At 47.2% G+C, this 15,197-nt stretch overlaps 2 non-coding genes and 1 pseudogene across 2 annotated transcripts; all 3 read right to left on the reverse strand.

Moving 5' to 3' along the window:
- Positions 1-9,517: 9,517 nt before the first annotated feature.
- LOC128199097 (large subunit ribosomal RNA) lies at positions 9,518-12,339 on the reverse strand (annotated as a pseudogene).
- Positions 12,340-12,743: 404 nt separating this feature from the next.
- LOC128198995 (5.8S ribosomal RNA) lies at positions 12,744-12,900 on the reverse strand. Its single transcript, XR_008251698.1, has one exon. It is a non-coding gene; the product is annotated as a 5.8S ribosomal RNA (ribosomal RNA).
- Positions 12,901-13,069: 169 nt separating this feature from the next.
- LOC128199041 (small subunit ribosomal RNA) lies at positions 13,070-14,972 on the reverse strand. The gene has a single exon (XR_008251745.1). It is a non-coding gene; the product is annotated as a small subunit ribosomal RNA (ribosomal RNA).
- Between the last annotated feature and the right edge of the window lie 225 nt (positions 14,973-15,197).

Here is a 15,197-nt window from a genome sequence, read left to right on the forward strand (position 1 = left end):
TCCACACATCAGGGAAAACCCCCTCTTCCACACAGGCGGCGAACACCCTGTGGAACTCCACGGATGCCGCCCACCACACTTGCTTAACGATTCGCGCTGTGATCCCGTCGATCCCGGGCGCGGTATTCGGCAGTGATTTTATGATTCCCCACAGACCATCGGCGGACGGCGGCGAAGCAGGTGTTCCAGAGGGAATGAGCGCTGCCGCAATCCGGACTTGCCTGTGATACTCTGAATCTGAAGACAAGTTGTCGTCAGGACACAGAGCGTAAAGCAGGCTGTCCGCGGCCTCAGCAACCCCCCCCGGAAATCCCTCAGCGTATCGGACCCCATTGACGACGTTTGATGGCGGACGGAACCTGCCGCTGGCGACCCTGTATGCTTGACCATACGGGTCGGCGTTGCCAGATTCCGCCGCTCGCATGTGGTACGCGTCCTGCTCCGCCACCATCAGTTGCCGGTATCTGCGCCGCTCTGCAAGGAATTCCTCTCGTACTTGCGCTAATCGCACACTCGCTGCATTCTTCTTCCGCTCTGCCTGCCATTTCCTGCGCAATTTGGCTACTAACCTTGTTCACGACAATTACTGGCTGCGCCTGCGCATACGGGCGAGCGGAGCGCGGGGCGCGGGACGAGGAACCAAGACCTGCGCGACGCACGACACGGCACTGCGCATTGAACGACCGATCAAATTGTCGCGTTTTACTTGTACAATCTAATATTAAATAAACTTGATATTAATACAGTTTACGCTGGCTTAAATTATTATCAACAACATACCACGGTCAGATCTCCTTCTCACCCGAAGACACAAGGCGCTGACCCCAACATATGGTCCATCGAGCTAACAAAGGAACCCTTGCTTGGAACGGTCTGGAAGATTGTGTACACAAAGTGAAATCTGGTGATGAGAAATTGGCGATTCAGTGCAACGGACACATACGTGAGATTGTTCCATCCTTCTTCATCCATTTATCACTAGTCTATTATTGCTTTTTCATTTTACATTTACGTCATTCATTTTATTTAACAAGTATCATCTCTGCGCAGTCATATAGGTCTAAATATATATATATTTTTTAAAGCTTGCATAGATACTACTTATATATTCGTTCATGCATTACCGACGCTAATTTTATAGTTCAATTTACTCATAATAGATAGTTAAATAGGCATATCTTTACCGCGTCACGTAAAACAAAGTAGGTAGTTACGAGTATCGATGCAGTTCTTACATATTTTCTTAGCATGTTGCAAGTAGTCCCATACTATCTTTTTATTATTAATCTTATATACATAATACTTTATTTTCATAGTGCATTTTAGCGTAATAATTAATTTGTTGTAGCTCATCACATGAAGTAAAGTATTAATGTAGTTATTATAACGTTTATAATCTTTCTATGAAGTTACTACCTATTTAATTATACTCATACGTTATACTTTATTTTCATAGTGTTCCTAGCGTAATAATAAATTTATTATAGCTCACCACGTGAAATAAAGTATTAATGCAGTTATTTTAATGTTTAATTAACTATATTTTATTTTCATAGTACATTTAGCGTAATAAATAATAATAGAATACTATTACAGCTGTTTACGTGAAATAAAACAAATATTGTAGGTAGTTATTATTATTTTTCCTTATTTAATGGGATTTAAACATTATGCCTATTTCATAGTACATTTAAGCGTAATAATTATATTCTTACAGCTTTTACGTGAAATGAAGTATTGTAACTAATACTTATTGATTTTTTCTAAGGCATTTTTGCTTATAACCTAGGTAGGTACTTTATTTTCATAGTGCAATTTAAAGCGTAATTTAAATAATTACATTATTACAGCTTATCACGTGAAGTAATGTGCTTATGTACCTAATTATTTATATATATATTTTTTAAGCATATTTGCATACCTATTGCTTTTCATTATTTTCATACATTAAATACTTACTTCACTGTGTAATTTAGGCATAATAATTTATCACGGCTTTTTACATGAAGTAAGGTAATCCTTCGCGATAGACATTCACTATTCCATTCCGCTGACTTCACCGCTGCGCGGTGCGAGGTGCGCCAGACATTCTTTTTAAAGAATAGCTATTTCATTTTCACTTGTCGCGAGGCTTAACGGCCCGCAATCCATATATGCACTGATTCACTGCTTATTTCTTATTTTCCGCAATCGGCATTAATAAATATTGAATGTTGTTTTTTATACTGCTCAGTGCGCTTAGTAATTATCGAATATTTGTTGAAGGATTATATTAAAATTTTAACTTTATTAAAACAGGCATTTTTTTTTTACAAAATTGCTATTGCTTTTTTCTTACGTTTAATTAAAATACTTTTACAGTACAATACAAGATGACCGATAGGCAACTGAAAAATTTAATTAAAAGGCGAGCCACCATTAAAGGAAAGGTTACGAATTTTGGAAACTTTTTAAATTCTTTAAAAGAAAATGAAAACGCCGATTTAATTCAAAATGAAATTGAAATTCAGTTGCGATTAGATAGAATTGAGAAATTATATGATGACTTTGACAATTTTCAGAGTGAATTAGAAGAACTTTCCGAATCGCCCGAAGACGAGTACCAAGAACGTCAAACATTTGAGACGTTATACTATTCGCTTGTGGCTGCGGGAAGGGCTTTATTAACAAGTCATCGTAAGGAACCACTCGAATCATCGGCGATGGTACATTCTGATGCTTCAGATCCACACAAACGTAAGGTTGTAAAACTTCCTAAAATAGATTTACCATACTTTAATGGCGAATATCAATACTGGCTCGGCTTTAGAGATACTTTTAGTTCGTTAATCCATAATGATGATACTATTGAACCAATTAGTAAATTTCATTACTTACGTGCATCACTTAAAGGCAATGCTGCGTCATCGATTTCAGGGTTGGATTTTTGCGGTGATAATTACCAATCAGCATGGAAAATTCTATGCGATCGATATGACAATAAACGCCTTCTTGAAAATCATCATTTAAATGCGCTTTTTAAATTGGATTCCATTCAAAAGGAATCGAGTGTGGGTTTGCGTAATTTAGTTGACACTATTAATAAAAACTTAAGAGCTTTAGCGAATTTAGGTCATGCTGTTCAACATTGGGACATTTTAATAATTCACATAACAACCGGAAATTTAGATAGTGTGACTAAAAGAGAATGGGAGACACATAGGAATAAATTAAAAGATTCTCCTACTTTGGAAACATTTTTAAAATTCCTTTCAAATAGAGCTAATGTTTTAGAAACCTTAGATGCTACAAAGCAAGATAATAGTAAACATTCATTAAACAGTAATAAACCTAAAAGTTTTATTGTAGCATCAACTAGTAAACCTAGATCATGTCCTTTTTGCAAAAAAGATCACTATTTGTATAATTGTGAATCCTTTCGGGCACTGCCAGTTGAAACTCGTATTCAAAAGGTTAAAGACTTAAAGGTCTGCAAAGTTTGCCTACGCACAACTGGTCATCCAGAATTTAAATGTAGATTTCCAAAATGCAATTATTGCGCCAAAAGGCACAATACATTATTACATTCGCATGAAACTAATAATCCTGCTAACATAGAAAATGTAGCTTTATCAGCGAAAAAATTAAATGTACCACTTTTTACTCCTTCAACTGTTTTACTTTCTACAGCTTTAGTAAAGGTCCTTGATAACAATGGTCATCCTCATGCTGCTAGAATTTTACTAGATAATGGAAGTACTTCTCATTTTATAACAAAAGAATTTTGTGCAAAGTTGAAACTTAATACACGCCTTGTCGATTCGAAGGTTACAGGCATAAATAGTCAAGCTTTAAACAGTTCACAGTCTTGCTCATTAGCGTTTGAGTCCTATGTTGGTAATTATAAAAAATGCATTGATTGTATAGTACTGCCAACTATCACTACTTTACAACCATCAGCTTATATCAATCTTCAAGATTTAGAAATACCCTCAGGAATTTGCTTAGCCGATCCGTCATTTCATATTCCATCTGCAATAGATATCTTGGTAGGAGCAGATGTATTTTGGAGCGTTATCGGAACAAATCGCATTTCTTTAGGCAAACATAAACCCACTCTGTTCGAAACTCAGCTAGGGTGGCTTGTTTCAGGTGCTATTAATGCACATAATAAAAATAACGTTTGCATGCTCAATAGAAATTTAGACTTTGATCTCTCGCGATTCTGGGAGTTAGATTCTATTTCTCCAAAACACCATTTGTCTCAAGAAGAAAGAGAATGCGAGGAACATTTCGTACAAACTACAAAACGTAAAGCTGATGGACGCTTCATAGTTTCCTTACCACTGAAAGATTCACCCGATGTATTAGGGGATTCCTATCAAATGGCAAAGAGTAGGTTTCTTTCTTTAGAGCGTAGGCTTGACGCAAATCCAAACATGAGACAACTTTATGTAAATTTCATGGAAGAGTATCTCACTCTTGGGCACATGTCAGAACTAGAATCACATTCTTCAAAATCTGCATGTTATTTACCTCACCATGGTGTGTTAAGGGAATCGACTACTACTAAATTACGCGTGGTGTATGATGCGTCAGCTGTAACGACATCAGGGAAATCTCTTAATGATATCTTAAAGGTAGGGCCTACAATCCAAGATGATTTGTTGTCAATATTGTTGCGTTTCCGTCAGCATAAATATGTAGTAACGGCAGACATTGAGAAAATGTACCGTCAAACAGAAATCTCTAAGGAACATCGTAAGCTTCAACAAATTTTATGGAGGTTTGATTCATCTCAGCCTCTCAAAAGCTATCAGCTTAACACTGTTACCTATGGTACAGCTTCAGCGCCATATTTGGCTACTAGGTGTTTACTTCAGTTAAGTCATGAGGCGACAGATACAAATGTCAAGCGAGCTATTCGTCACGATTTTTATGTTGACGATTTTTTATCCGGACACACAACTATTCATGATACAATATCTTTATGTCGTGGAGTAATAAGTGCATTGTCATCAGCTCAATTAAATTTGCGTAAATGGTATTCCAATAATAAAGACATCTTGCTAGCTATTTCAGGTGACCACAAGGCAGAGGGATCTGTTAATCTTAGTGGCGATAATTTTTCTAAAACATTAGGTTTAATTTGGAATTTCAATCCTGACACACTTCTTTTTTCTATAAATATAACTTCACATAATGTCGTTAATAAACGTCAAATTTTATCCACAATTGCTCAAGTATTTGATCCACTAGGTCTGGTATCACCATGCATAGTGGAAGCAAAAATACTAATGCAGCAATTGTGGATACACAAATGTGATTGGGACGAACCAGTTCCATCACATATCAGAAAAGCATGGCTTAATTTCGCTGAATCACTTCCTTATTTAAATACCTTAAATATACCTAGATGCGTTACTTCAGACTCACCTACAGATGTACAACTACATATTTTTACAGATGCATCTGAAAAGGCTTATGCTACATGTGTATATGTAAGATGTTTAGACAGTAATGGTACAATAAGTACTCGTCTCTTAGCATCCAAAAGTAAGGTAGCTCCGTTAAAGACTACCTCAATTCCTCGATTAGAACTGCTAAGTGCTCTTCTTGGAGCTAGATTAGGTTTAAAAATATTAGGTGCTTTGACGCTTCGATTTAGTAAATGTATTTTGTGGTCAGATTCCACTATTGTTTTAAGTTGGCTTAACTCTTCTCCCAGTCAATTGAAACCATTTGTTCGTCATCGTGTTTCCGAGATACAGGAAGGTTTTTCTGATTACGAATGTCGGTACGTTCCAACTAAGGAAAACCCGGCTGATATAGCGTCACGAGGTGCGAAGGCTGAGGTATTAGGCAATTCTTCATTGTGGTGGTCGGGGCCATCATTTTTGCAGTCCGACATAGTTCATTGGCCAGTAAAGCCCAAAGCCGAGACGTCTGAATTACCGGAAACAATTATAGTAAAATCTTTTCACATTACTGATGAGCAAAACATTTTATCCGATTTAATTAAAAAGGTTTCTTCATTTCCAAAGTTGCAGCGTATTGTTGCTTTTGCATTTAGATTTATAAATAACTGTCGTAAATTAACCAAAAGGATCAGCGGCAGTATGACCTTGAACGAACTTGATAAAGCCAACGAACTTCTATTAAGGGTCGCTCAAGAAGAGTCATTTTCAGAGGAAAGAAAGTTACTTATTTCTAATAAAACTCTGCCATATAAAAATAAACTTCTACCTCTTTCACCATTCATAGATGAAAATAAACTGATTCGCGTAGGTGGTAGACTCGCCAACACGAAATATGATTTTAACACAAAACATCCGATCCTTCTAAGCGGCAAACATCCTTTATGTAGACTTATTTTCGAAAGTACACATAAAAAATATTTACATGCAGGTCCACGACTTCTCTTAGCAACAGTTCGGCATAAATATTGGCCTTTAGGAGGCACAAATTTGGCGAAGCTTATAGTTCGCTCTTGCGTTAAATGTTCTAGATTCCAAGGAAATATCATTCAGCCCATCATGGGTAACTTACCAAAACAACGAGCGGAACTAGAACATCCTTTCATAGAAAGTGGCGTGGATTATGCCGGGCCAGTAATGATAGCCAATCGCAAAGGTCGAGGAAGCAAACTTATCAAATCTTACATTTGTGTGTTTATCTGCTTAGCCACAAAAGCCGTGCATTTAGAGCTTGTTTCTGACATGACAAAGGAGGCTTATTTGGCTTCTCTAAATAGATTTTGCTCGCGTAAAGGAAAGCCTAGAACTCTGTATTCAGATCGGGGAACTACGTTTGTTGGAACATTTAATGAGCTTTCTAAGGTCTTAAGTCAAATTTCTCCCATAGACATGGTTGAAGAAGGTATAAAATTTTCATTTATTCCGGCATACACTCCTCATTTTGGTGGCTTGTGGGAGTCTGCGGTCAAATCTGTTAAATATCATCTACGACGCGTTCTAGGTTTGACACATTTAGACTACGAAGAGATGAATACATTGTTAATCCAAATAGAAGCAATTTTAAACTCTCGTCCAATTACTCCCTTATCCGATGATCCGTCCGATCTCTGTCCACTCACTCCAGCTCATTTTCTCATTGGGCGACCTCTTACGTTCGTACCACAAACACCAATCACTTGCAGCAGAATATCGTCCCTTGCCAGATTTGAACGCATTCAACTACTGAAGCAGCATTTCTGGAATAGGTTTTCCCACGAGTACATTACAATACTTCAACAAAAAACGAAGTGGGCAAAATCACAAGGAGAATTAAAAGAAGGAGCACTGGTGGTGATAAAAGACAAAGGCTGCCCACCTCTCCTGTGGCTGCTTGGGAGAGTACTGCGTGTATTTCCCGGACGAGACGGCGTAGCAAGGGTGGCCGAAATCAAGACAAAAAAGGGCATTATGAAACGAGCGTTCAACACCCTATGTCCTCTTCCAGTTGAAGATACTTCAACGGGGGGAGTATGTTCACGACAATTACTGGCTGCGCCTGCGCATACGGGCGAGCGGAGCGCGGGGCGCGGGACGAGGAACCAAGACCTGCGCGACGCACGACACGGCACTGCGCATTGAACGACCGATCAAATTGTCGCGTTTTACTTGTACAATCTAATATTAAATAAACTTGATATTAATACAGTTTACGCTGGCTTAAATTATTATCAACAACATACCACGGTCAGATCTCCTTCTCACCCGAAGACACAAGGCGCTGACCCCAACAAACCTCCTCTGCCTGTCCAGTCCCGGCGACCACCACTCGTACCCGTAGAACTCACGGCTTGCCTTAACACCAAGACACTCGTGCGATGTTCGCACAACGATCTCAGTGAAGGCGCTTGCTAGTGCCGATGCTGGTCTGTGGGACGGTAGGTAGCCCATGCGGGCACCCACCGTCGCGCGAAATCGAGGCCAGTCCACCCCACTTACCCGAAACCTCGGCGGCTCCCCTACCATCAGCTCAGCGCACTCTTCGACTCGTGAGCGCAGTGGTGTCAGTGTATACGTGATGAGGCGGTGGTCGCTCGACGACACGCCCACATGCACCCGCCAGTCATTTATGTGAGCGCTTCTAGTGGAGAGGGTAACGTCAATGTTAGACTCACCGTTTGGACCGCTGTATGTGAAGGGTTGGCCTTCCTTGTTGTTCACGATGATGTCACGGGACCCAATCATTTCCTCCATTGATTTGCGGCGATGCTCCGCTTCGGCGCCCCTCCCCACTAGATGCCGTCGTGGGCTATGCCATAGCGGCGAGTGGGCATTGACGTCTGCCCCGACAAAGATCCGTCGACCTTCTTCTGCTGCTTGCAGGCTATCCATGACTCTCTCCAGGTGGCAAAGGTGTCCGTCTATGGGGTGTGAGTACTGGAAGTATGCGGAGACAACCGCACACTCCCAGTTACCCACCCGCACAGCGGCGACTGCGCAGTGCTCGTTGGACAAGTGCGGCAAGGCCGCCACACTAAACCGCCGCGATGACACGTATATGGCCGCCATGGCCGAGCTCCCGCTTTGTATTAAGGCCAGCTCTGGCTGCGCCTGGGAGTATTGTTCTTGTACAAGAACAACATCCAGGCGCTGCTCTCTGGCAATGGCCGGCAATTCCTGAGTGGCAAGTCTTGAGCCGTTTAGGTTGAGTTGCCCGATCCTGAGCTCAGCCATAATTTGTGCTTGCGACGGCCCTTTCCTCGGCGTAGCGGCGCGCTGGACATGCTCTTGACGCCGTAGTGTGAGTGGCGGCGTCCGTGCGGCCAAACTTGTGGCAAGTCGCGCACTGGGCTGTAGGCGCCTGGCATTCTGCTTTCTGGTGCCCAGTGGCACCGCACTTGCCGCAGGTCGCCGCTGTGGCCCGGCAGTATTTTTCCGGGTGGCCGTATTGCTGACACTTGTTGCAGCATGTCACCTGGACGTGGTCCAGGGCTTCCACCGACTGCCACCCGATATACAGGTGGCCTTTGTTGACCAGTACATCACGCAAGGCGGGCGAGCACTCTATGACGACGGTGGTGGATCCAGCTCTGCGCCCTCGGCGCTTATACACTTTCCCCTCCCTAGCGACCCTCTCGAGCGACCACTCTGAGGAGGCCCGCAGATTCTGATCGTATAGGGCCGCGAGGACGTCGTTTTCTGCTGGATCCCCGTCGAGGTCTCTCAGGCAGACTCTAGGCGACCTCCTTGTGGGTTCCGTGACACGCAGCGTGGGTGGGACTGCGTTCCGCAGCCTTTCGGCCGCCAAAGGTGAGGTGGTCTGGACGACCACCCCTGCGTTTCCCACCTTGCGGACCCTTGCCACCTGGACGTTTATTTCCGCCGGCTTAATAGACCTCTTAAGCTCGGCCTTGGTTTCTTCCGCGGTCTTTATCTTTCCCGTCTGGTCTCCAGCCGGGTAAAATGCCAGGACAGGTCCACCCTGTCGGATGGGGACCGGTTCAGCCTTCCTGCCCAATCGTAGGGCCGAGGAATAGGAGACTGGTGCTGTCAGGGGAGCGTCTGCAGCGGGAGCCCCTGGTTTAACCTTATGTTGAGCCTCCTTTAGTTTTTGACTTTCCTTTAGTTAGTACTTTAGTAGTAGATAGGGACAGCGGGAATCTCGTTAATCCATTCATGCGCGTCACTAATTAGATGACGAGGCATTTGGCTACCTTAAGAGAGTCATAGTTACTCCCGCCGTTTACCCGCGCTTGCTTGAATCTCTTCACGTTGACATTCAGAGCACTGGGCAGAAATCACATTGCGTCAACACCCGCGAGGGCCATCGCAATGCTTTGTTTTAATTAGACAGTCGGATTCCCCTTGTCCGTGCCAGTTCTGAGCTGACCGTTGAACGGCGGTCGTACAGAACCGCGCCGGTCGCGCACGAGACGAAACCGACGCGGCCTTACGGCTAGGAAGATCCGCGGAAGGCCGGAACGCGGGTCCGGATTCCGCCCGAGCGCCCCGAGAGACGCACGAGCATCGACCAGGCCCGGCACCGGCCGCATCCGCTTCCCGTCCAAACCCGACACGCCCCGGTCCTCAGAGCCAATCCTTATTCCGAAGTTACGGATCCAATTTGCCGACTTCCCTTACCTACATTATTCTATCGACTAGAGGCTCTTCACCTTGGAGACCTGCTGCGGATATGGGTACGAACCGGCGCGACATCTCCACGTACATCCCTCACCTGAATTTTCAAGGTCCGCAGAGAGTATCCGGACACCGCCGCAAATGCGGTGCTCTTCGCGTTCCGAACCATATCTCCCTTCTATAGGATTCCATGGAACTCGAACGCTCAGGCAGAAAAGAAAACTCTTCCCGGACCCCTCGGCGGCGTCTTCAGGCCACTTTGGGTTACCCCGTCGAACGCTCGCTTTGAAACGAGGGAACGATTGTTGAAACGGTTCCGCTGCCGGGTTCCGGAATAGGAACCGGATTCCCTTTCGCTCAACGGGCGTTGTTTGTCACAAAAGAAAACACGCCGCATCGACATAAGATCTCTCCTTGAGCTTAGGATCGACTGACTCGCGAGCAACTACTGTTCACGCGAAACCCTTCTCCACGTCAGTCCTCCAGGGCCTCGCTGGAGTATTTGCTACTACCACCAAGATCTGCACCGACGGAGGCTCCAAGCGGGCTCACGCCCAGACCCTTCTGCGCTCTCCGCCGCGCACGTCCTACTCGTTACGGCATAATGACGCGCGTCCGAGGAGCGCGCGTCCCACTTGCCCGTAACGGTATTGTATAGGCAAAACGCTTCAGCGCCATCCATTTTCAGGGCTGGTTGCTTCGGCAGGTGAGTCGTTGCACACTCCTTAGCGGATTCCGACTTCCATGGCCACCGTCCTGCTGTCATGAGCGACCAACGCCTTTCATGGTGTCCCATGAGCGTTTTTTAGGCGCCTTAACACTACGTTTGGTTCATCCCACAGCGCCAGTTCTGCTTACCAAAATTGGCCCACTTGGCACCGTCATCAGATCTCCGGCTTCATCGTTCGAGTAAGCCGGAGCTCTCACCCATTTAAAGTTTGAGAATAGGTTGAGGTCGTTTCGGCCCCAATGCCTCTAATCATTCGCTTTACCGGATGGGACTGTCGCTGTCGACGCCAGCTATCCTGAGGGAAACTTCGGACGGAACCAGCTACTAGATGGTTCGATTAGTCTTTCGCCCCTATACCCAGTTCCGACGATCGATTTGCACGTCAGAATCGCTACGGTCCTCCATCAGGGTTTCCCCTGACTTCGACCTGACCAGGCATAGTTCACCATCTTTCGGGTCCCAGCATCTGTGCTCGGAGCGCGCCTGCATTCACGGATTGGAAACGAGACGCCTCGGGAGTGCGGGAGGCCGACCGGGACCGGCGCTCCATCCTCCCTACGTTCACTTTCGTTGCGCCTTTCAGTTTTGTGACAAAGACAACTCAATGACTCGCACACATGCTAGACTCCTTGGTCCGTGTTTCAAGACGGGTCCTGCGAGTGCCCGAAAATGACTCATCGCAGACTGAGACGCGCACGGTCCGAGACGTCACGGCTGCGACAGCAGCGGCGCCGCGTCGCGGTCCGCGCTCAGGCAGGACCGCGACCTTCAGTGTGTACGGCGCGAGCTTGCGTCGGGCCGGACGCGCGCGAGGCGCGTGCGCGGTTCACTTCTATACCGTCCGACAGCCGGCCGGCCACCGTCGCGGTCCAGCGGAGGGCGCGAGCCCGCCGCTGGGCGAATCGGACGGCGCTCAAGCCGACGTCGAACGGGTCGCGATGCATTACTGAGAGAGAAGTGCACGACGCCGACGGTACTGGACGGACGCGACCCGTGCCGCGCCGCGGCACCCGCGAGGGGGCACGCGCGCGACATCGAGGCGCGCGCCCGCGCGCCGTCGGATGTCGATGAATCTCTCCGTTCGTTCATTCGAGTTTCGCAGGTTTACCCCTGAACGGTTTCACGTACTCTTGAACTCTCTCTTCAAAGTTCTTTTCAACTTTCCCTCACGGTACTTGTTCGCTATCGGTCTCGCGGTAATATTTAGCCTTAGATGGAGTTTACCACCCACTTAGGGCTGCACTCTCAAGCAACCCGACTCTGAGGAGCGTCCCTCTCGCCGCCTCGCTCCGTCGCTACGGGCCTGGCACCCTCTACGGGAAAGCGGCCCCGTTCAAGACGAACTTTGACGGGAGCGGCGACGGCGAGATAGCGGAACCTCCCGAACACCACATCTCCCGCGACCGTTAAAGCCGCGCGATTCAGTGCTGGGCTGATTCGCGTTCGCTCGCCGCTACTAACGAAATCCTGGTTAGTTTCTTTTCCTCCGCTTACTAATATGCTTAAATTCGGCGGGTGATCCTCCCTGATCTGAGGCCAACGATAAAAGTGGAGGCAGACGCGATATCCGTCGGCTCGACGGCGCCGTTCGCGCACGCGAGCGCGCTCCCCCGCCGCGAGGCGAGAGGGGCGCGCCGCGAGAGCGCACGGCGCCGCCGCGCGAGTCCGGACGTCGAGTCCGCCTACGCGTGCGCGTCAGCGGCACGCACGTACACGTGCGCGCGTACGTCGCCACAGATTCACCGTAAACGGAAGGGTCGGTGGGACGAGCGCGCACGGACGCACGCACACGCACACACGTGTGATATTTTTGAGCGGACCTGCGGAGCGCGTGCGCCGCCGCCGATCGAGAGACACTCTCGTCGAACGGCGCACGCACGCACTGCACCGGACGCGCCACGTGTCGCACTGTGTGGACAGTGTGGTGTGTGTATTTATGCAGCCGGCCCTCAGACAGGAGTGGTCCTGGATGTTTCTCCACGGACCGAAATGTACGTTCGAAATGTCGATGTTCAAATGTGTCCTGCAGTTCACACTATGACGCGCAGTTAACTGCGTTCTTCATCGACCCGCGAGCCAAGTGATCCACCGTCCAGGGTAATGGTTTTCATTTTCTCGTTTTTTGTTGTGCACATGCGTTGTCGTTTTGTTGGGTGGTACGAGTGAGCGAGTGAGTGAGTGAGTGAGTGAGTGAGTGAGTGAGGTTAGATCGGTGCGTCTCTGACAACACGAGCACGCGCAAACGCAAACATGTGCGTACGCGGTACGTTAATGATCCTTCCGCAGGTTCCCCTACGGAAACCTTGTTACGACTTTTACTTCCTCTAAATGATCAAGTTTGGTCAACTTCCCAGCAACGCCGACGGCCGTGAAGCCACCGCGTGTCGGTCCGAAGACCTCACTAAATCATTCAATCGGTAGTAGCGACGGGCGGTGTGTACAAAGGGCAGGGACTTAATCATCGCGGGCTTATGACCCGCGATTACTAGGAATTCCTCGTTTATGGGGGATAATTGCAAACCCCAATCCCCAGCACGAAGGAGTTTCAACGGGTTGCCCGGGCCTCTAGGCCAGGGAGAACATGCTGATTCCTTCAGTGTAGCGCGCGTGCGGCCCAGGACATCTAAGGGCATCACAGACCTGTTATTGCTCAATCTCGTGCGCCTCGAAGACGCCGGTCCCTCTAAGAAGAACTTTAATACGCCGCCAGTGAGTTGCGCGACCGGAGTCGCGCACACCTAAATGACGACGCCTATTTAGCAGGCTAGAGTCTCGTTCGTTACCGGAATTAACCAGACAAATCGCTCCACCAACTAAGAACGGCCATGCACCACCACCCACCGAATCAAGAAAGAGCTGTTAATCTGTCAATCCTTCCGGTGTCCGGGCCTGGTGAGATTTCCCGTGTTGAGTCAAATTAAGCCGCAGGCTCCACTCCTGGTGGTGCCCTTCCGTCAATTCCTTTAAGTTTCAGCTTTGCAACCATACTCCCCCCGGAGTCCAAAATCTTTGGTTTCCCGGAAGCTGCCCGCCGAGCCATTGTAGTAACGTCGGCGGATCGCTAGATGACATATTTACGGTTAGAACTAGGGCGGTATCTAATCGCCTTCGAACCTCTAACTTTCGTTCTTGATTGATGAAAACACCTTTGGCAAATGCTTTCGCTGATGTTCGTCTTGCGACGATCCAAGAATTTCACCTCTAACGTCGCAATACGAATGCCCCCAGTTATCCCTATTAATCATTACCTCGGAGTTCTGAAAACCAACAAAATAGAACCGAGATCATATTCTATTATTCCATGCACGAAATATTCAAGCGGCATTTTGAGCCCGCTTTGAGCACTCTAATTTGTTCAAAGTAAAATTGTCGGCCCATCTCGACACTCAACGAAGAGCACCGCGATAGGATTTTGATATTGAACCGTCGCGTTAACGACGGCTCACCGACGATATGCTCCGCAGACGTGTCAGTATCACCGCGGATGCGGTGCACCGACAGCGCGGCGCACAAATGCAACTACGAGCTTTTTAACCGCAACAATTTTAGTATACGCTATTGGAGCTGGAATTACCGCGGCTGCTGGCACCAGACTTGCCCTCCAATTGTTCCTCGTTAAAATATTTAAAGTGTACTCATTCCGATTACGAGGCCTCGTAAGAGTCCCGTATCGTTATTTTTCGTCACTACCTCCCCGTGCCGGGAGTGGGTAATTTGCGCGCCTGCTGCCTTCCTTGGATGTGGTAGCCGTTTCTCAGGCTCCCTCTCCGGAATCGAACCCTGATTCCCCGTTACCCGTGACAACCATGGTAGTCGCAGAAACTACCATCGAAAGTTGATAAGGCAGACATTTGAAAGATGCGTCGCCGGTACTGGACCGTGCGATCGGCAAAAGTTATCCAGATTCATCAAAATTAACGACTTCGGACGCGAGGCCCTCCGTCGATTGGTTTTGATCTAATAAAAGCACTCGTCCCATCACTGGTCAGAGTTCTGATTGCATGTATTAGCTCTAGAATTACCACAGTTATCCAAGTAACCGAGTAAGATCTAAGGAACCAAAACTGATATATTGAGCCATTCGCGGTATCGCCTTAATACGGCTTGCACTGAGACATGCATGGCTTAATCTTTGAGACAAGCATATAACTACTGGCAGGATCAACCAGGGAGCAGATATCGATATATCATCTAAGCTCTCTTCCCCCCGCCACACGACCCACAAACACACACCCACACTTCGTCCCCAACCCGGAAGCTCGACGGACACACGTCGCACGCGACAGGCGGGGGAGTGGGTGGTGGTGTGCGTGCGTGGCAGAGGGCCTCTGAAGCACGTGATCGCGCCACGGCTCCGGCGAACGGAGCGCGGCGCGGTGCCCGACATTGTGCAAGAA

The sequence above is a fragment of the Bicyclus anynana genome, chromosome 18, assembly GCF_947172395.1.
Source record: "Bicyclus anynana chromosome 18, ilBicAnyn1.1, whole genome shotgun sequence".
In the NCBI taxonomy this organism is placed as follows: domain Eukaryota; kingdom Metazoa; phylum Arthropoda; class Insecta; order Lepidoptera; family Nymphalidae; genus Bicyclus; species Bicyclus anynana.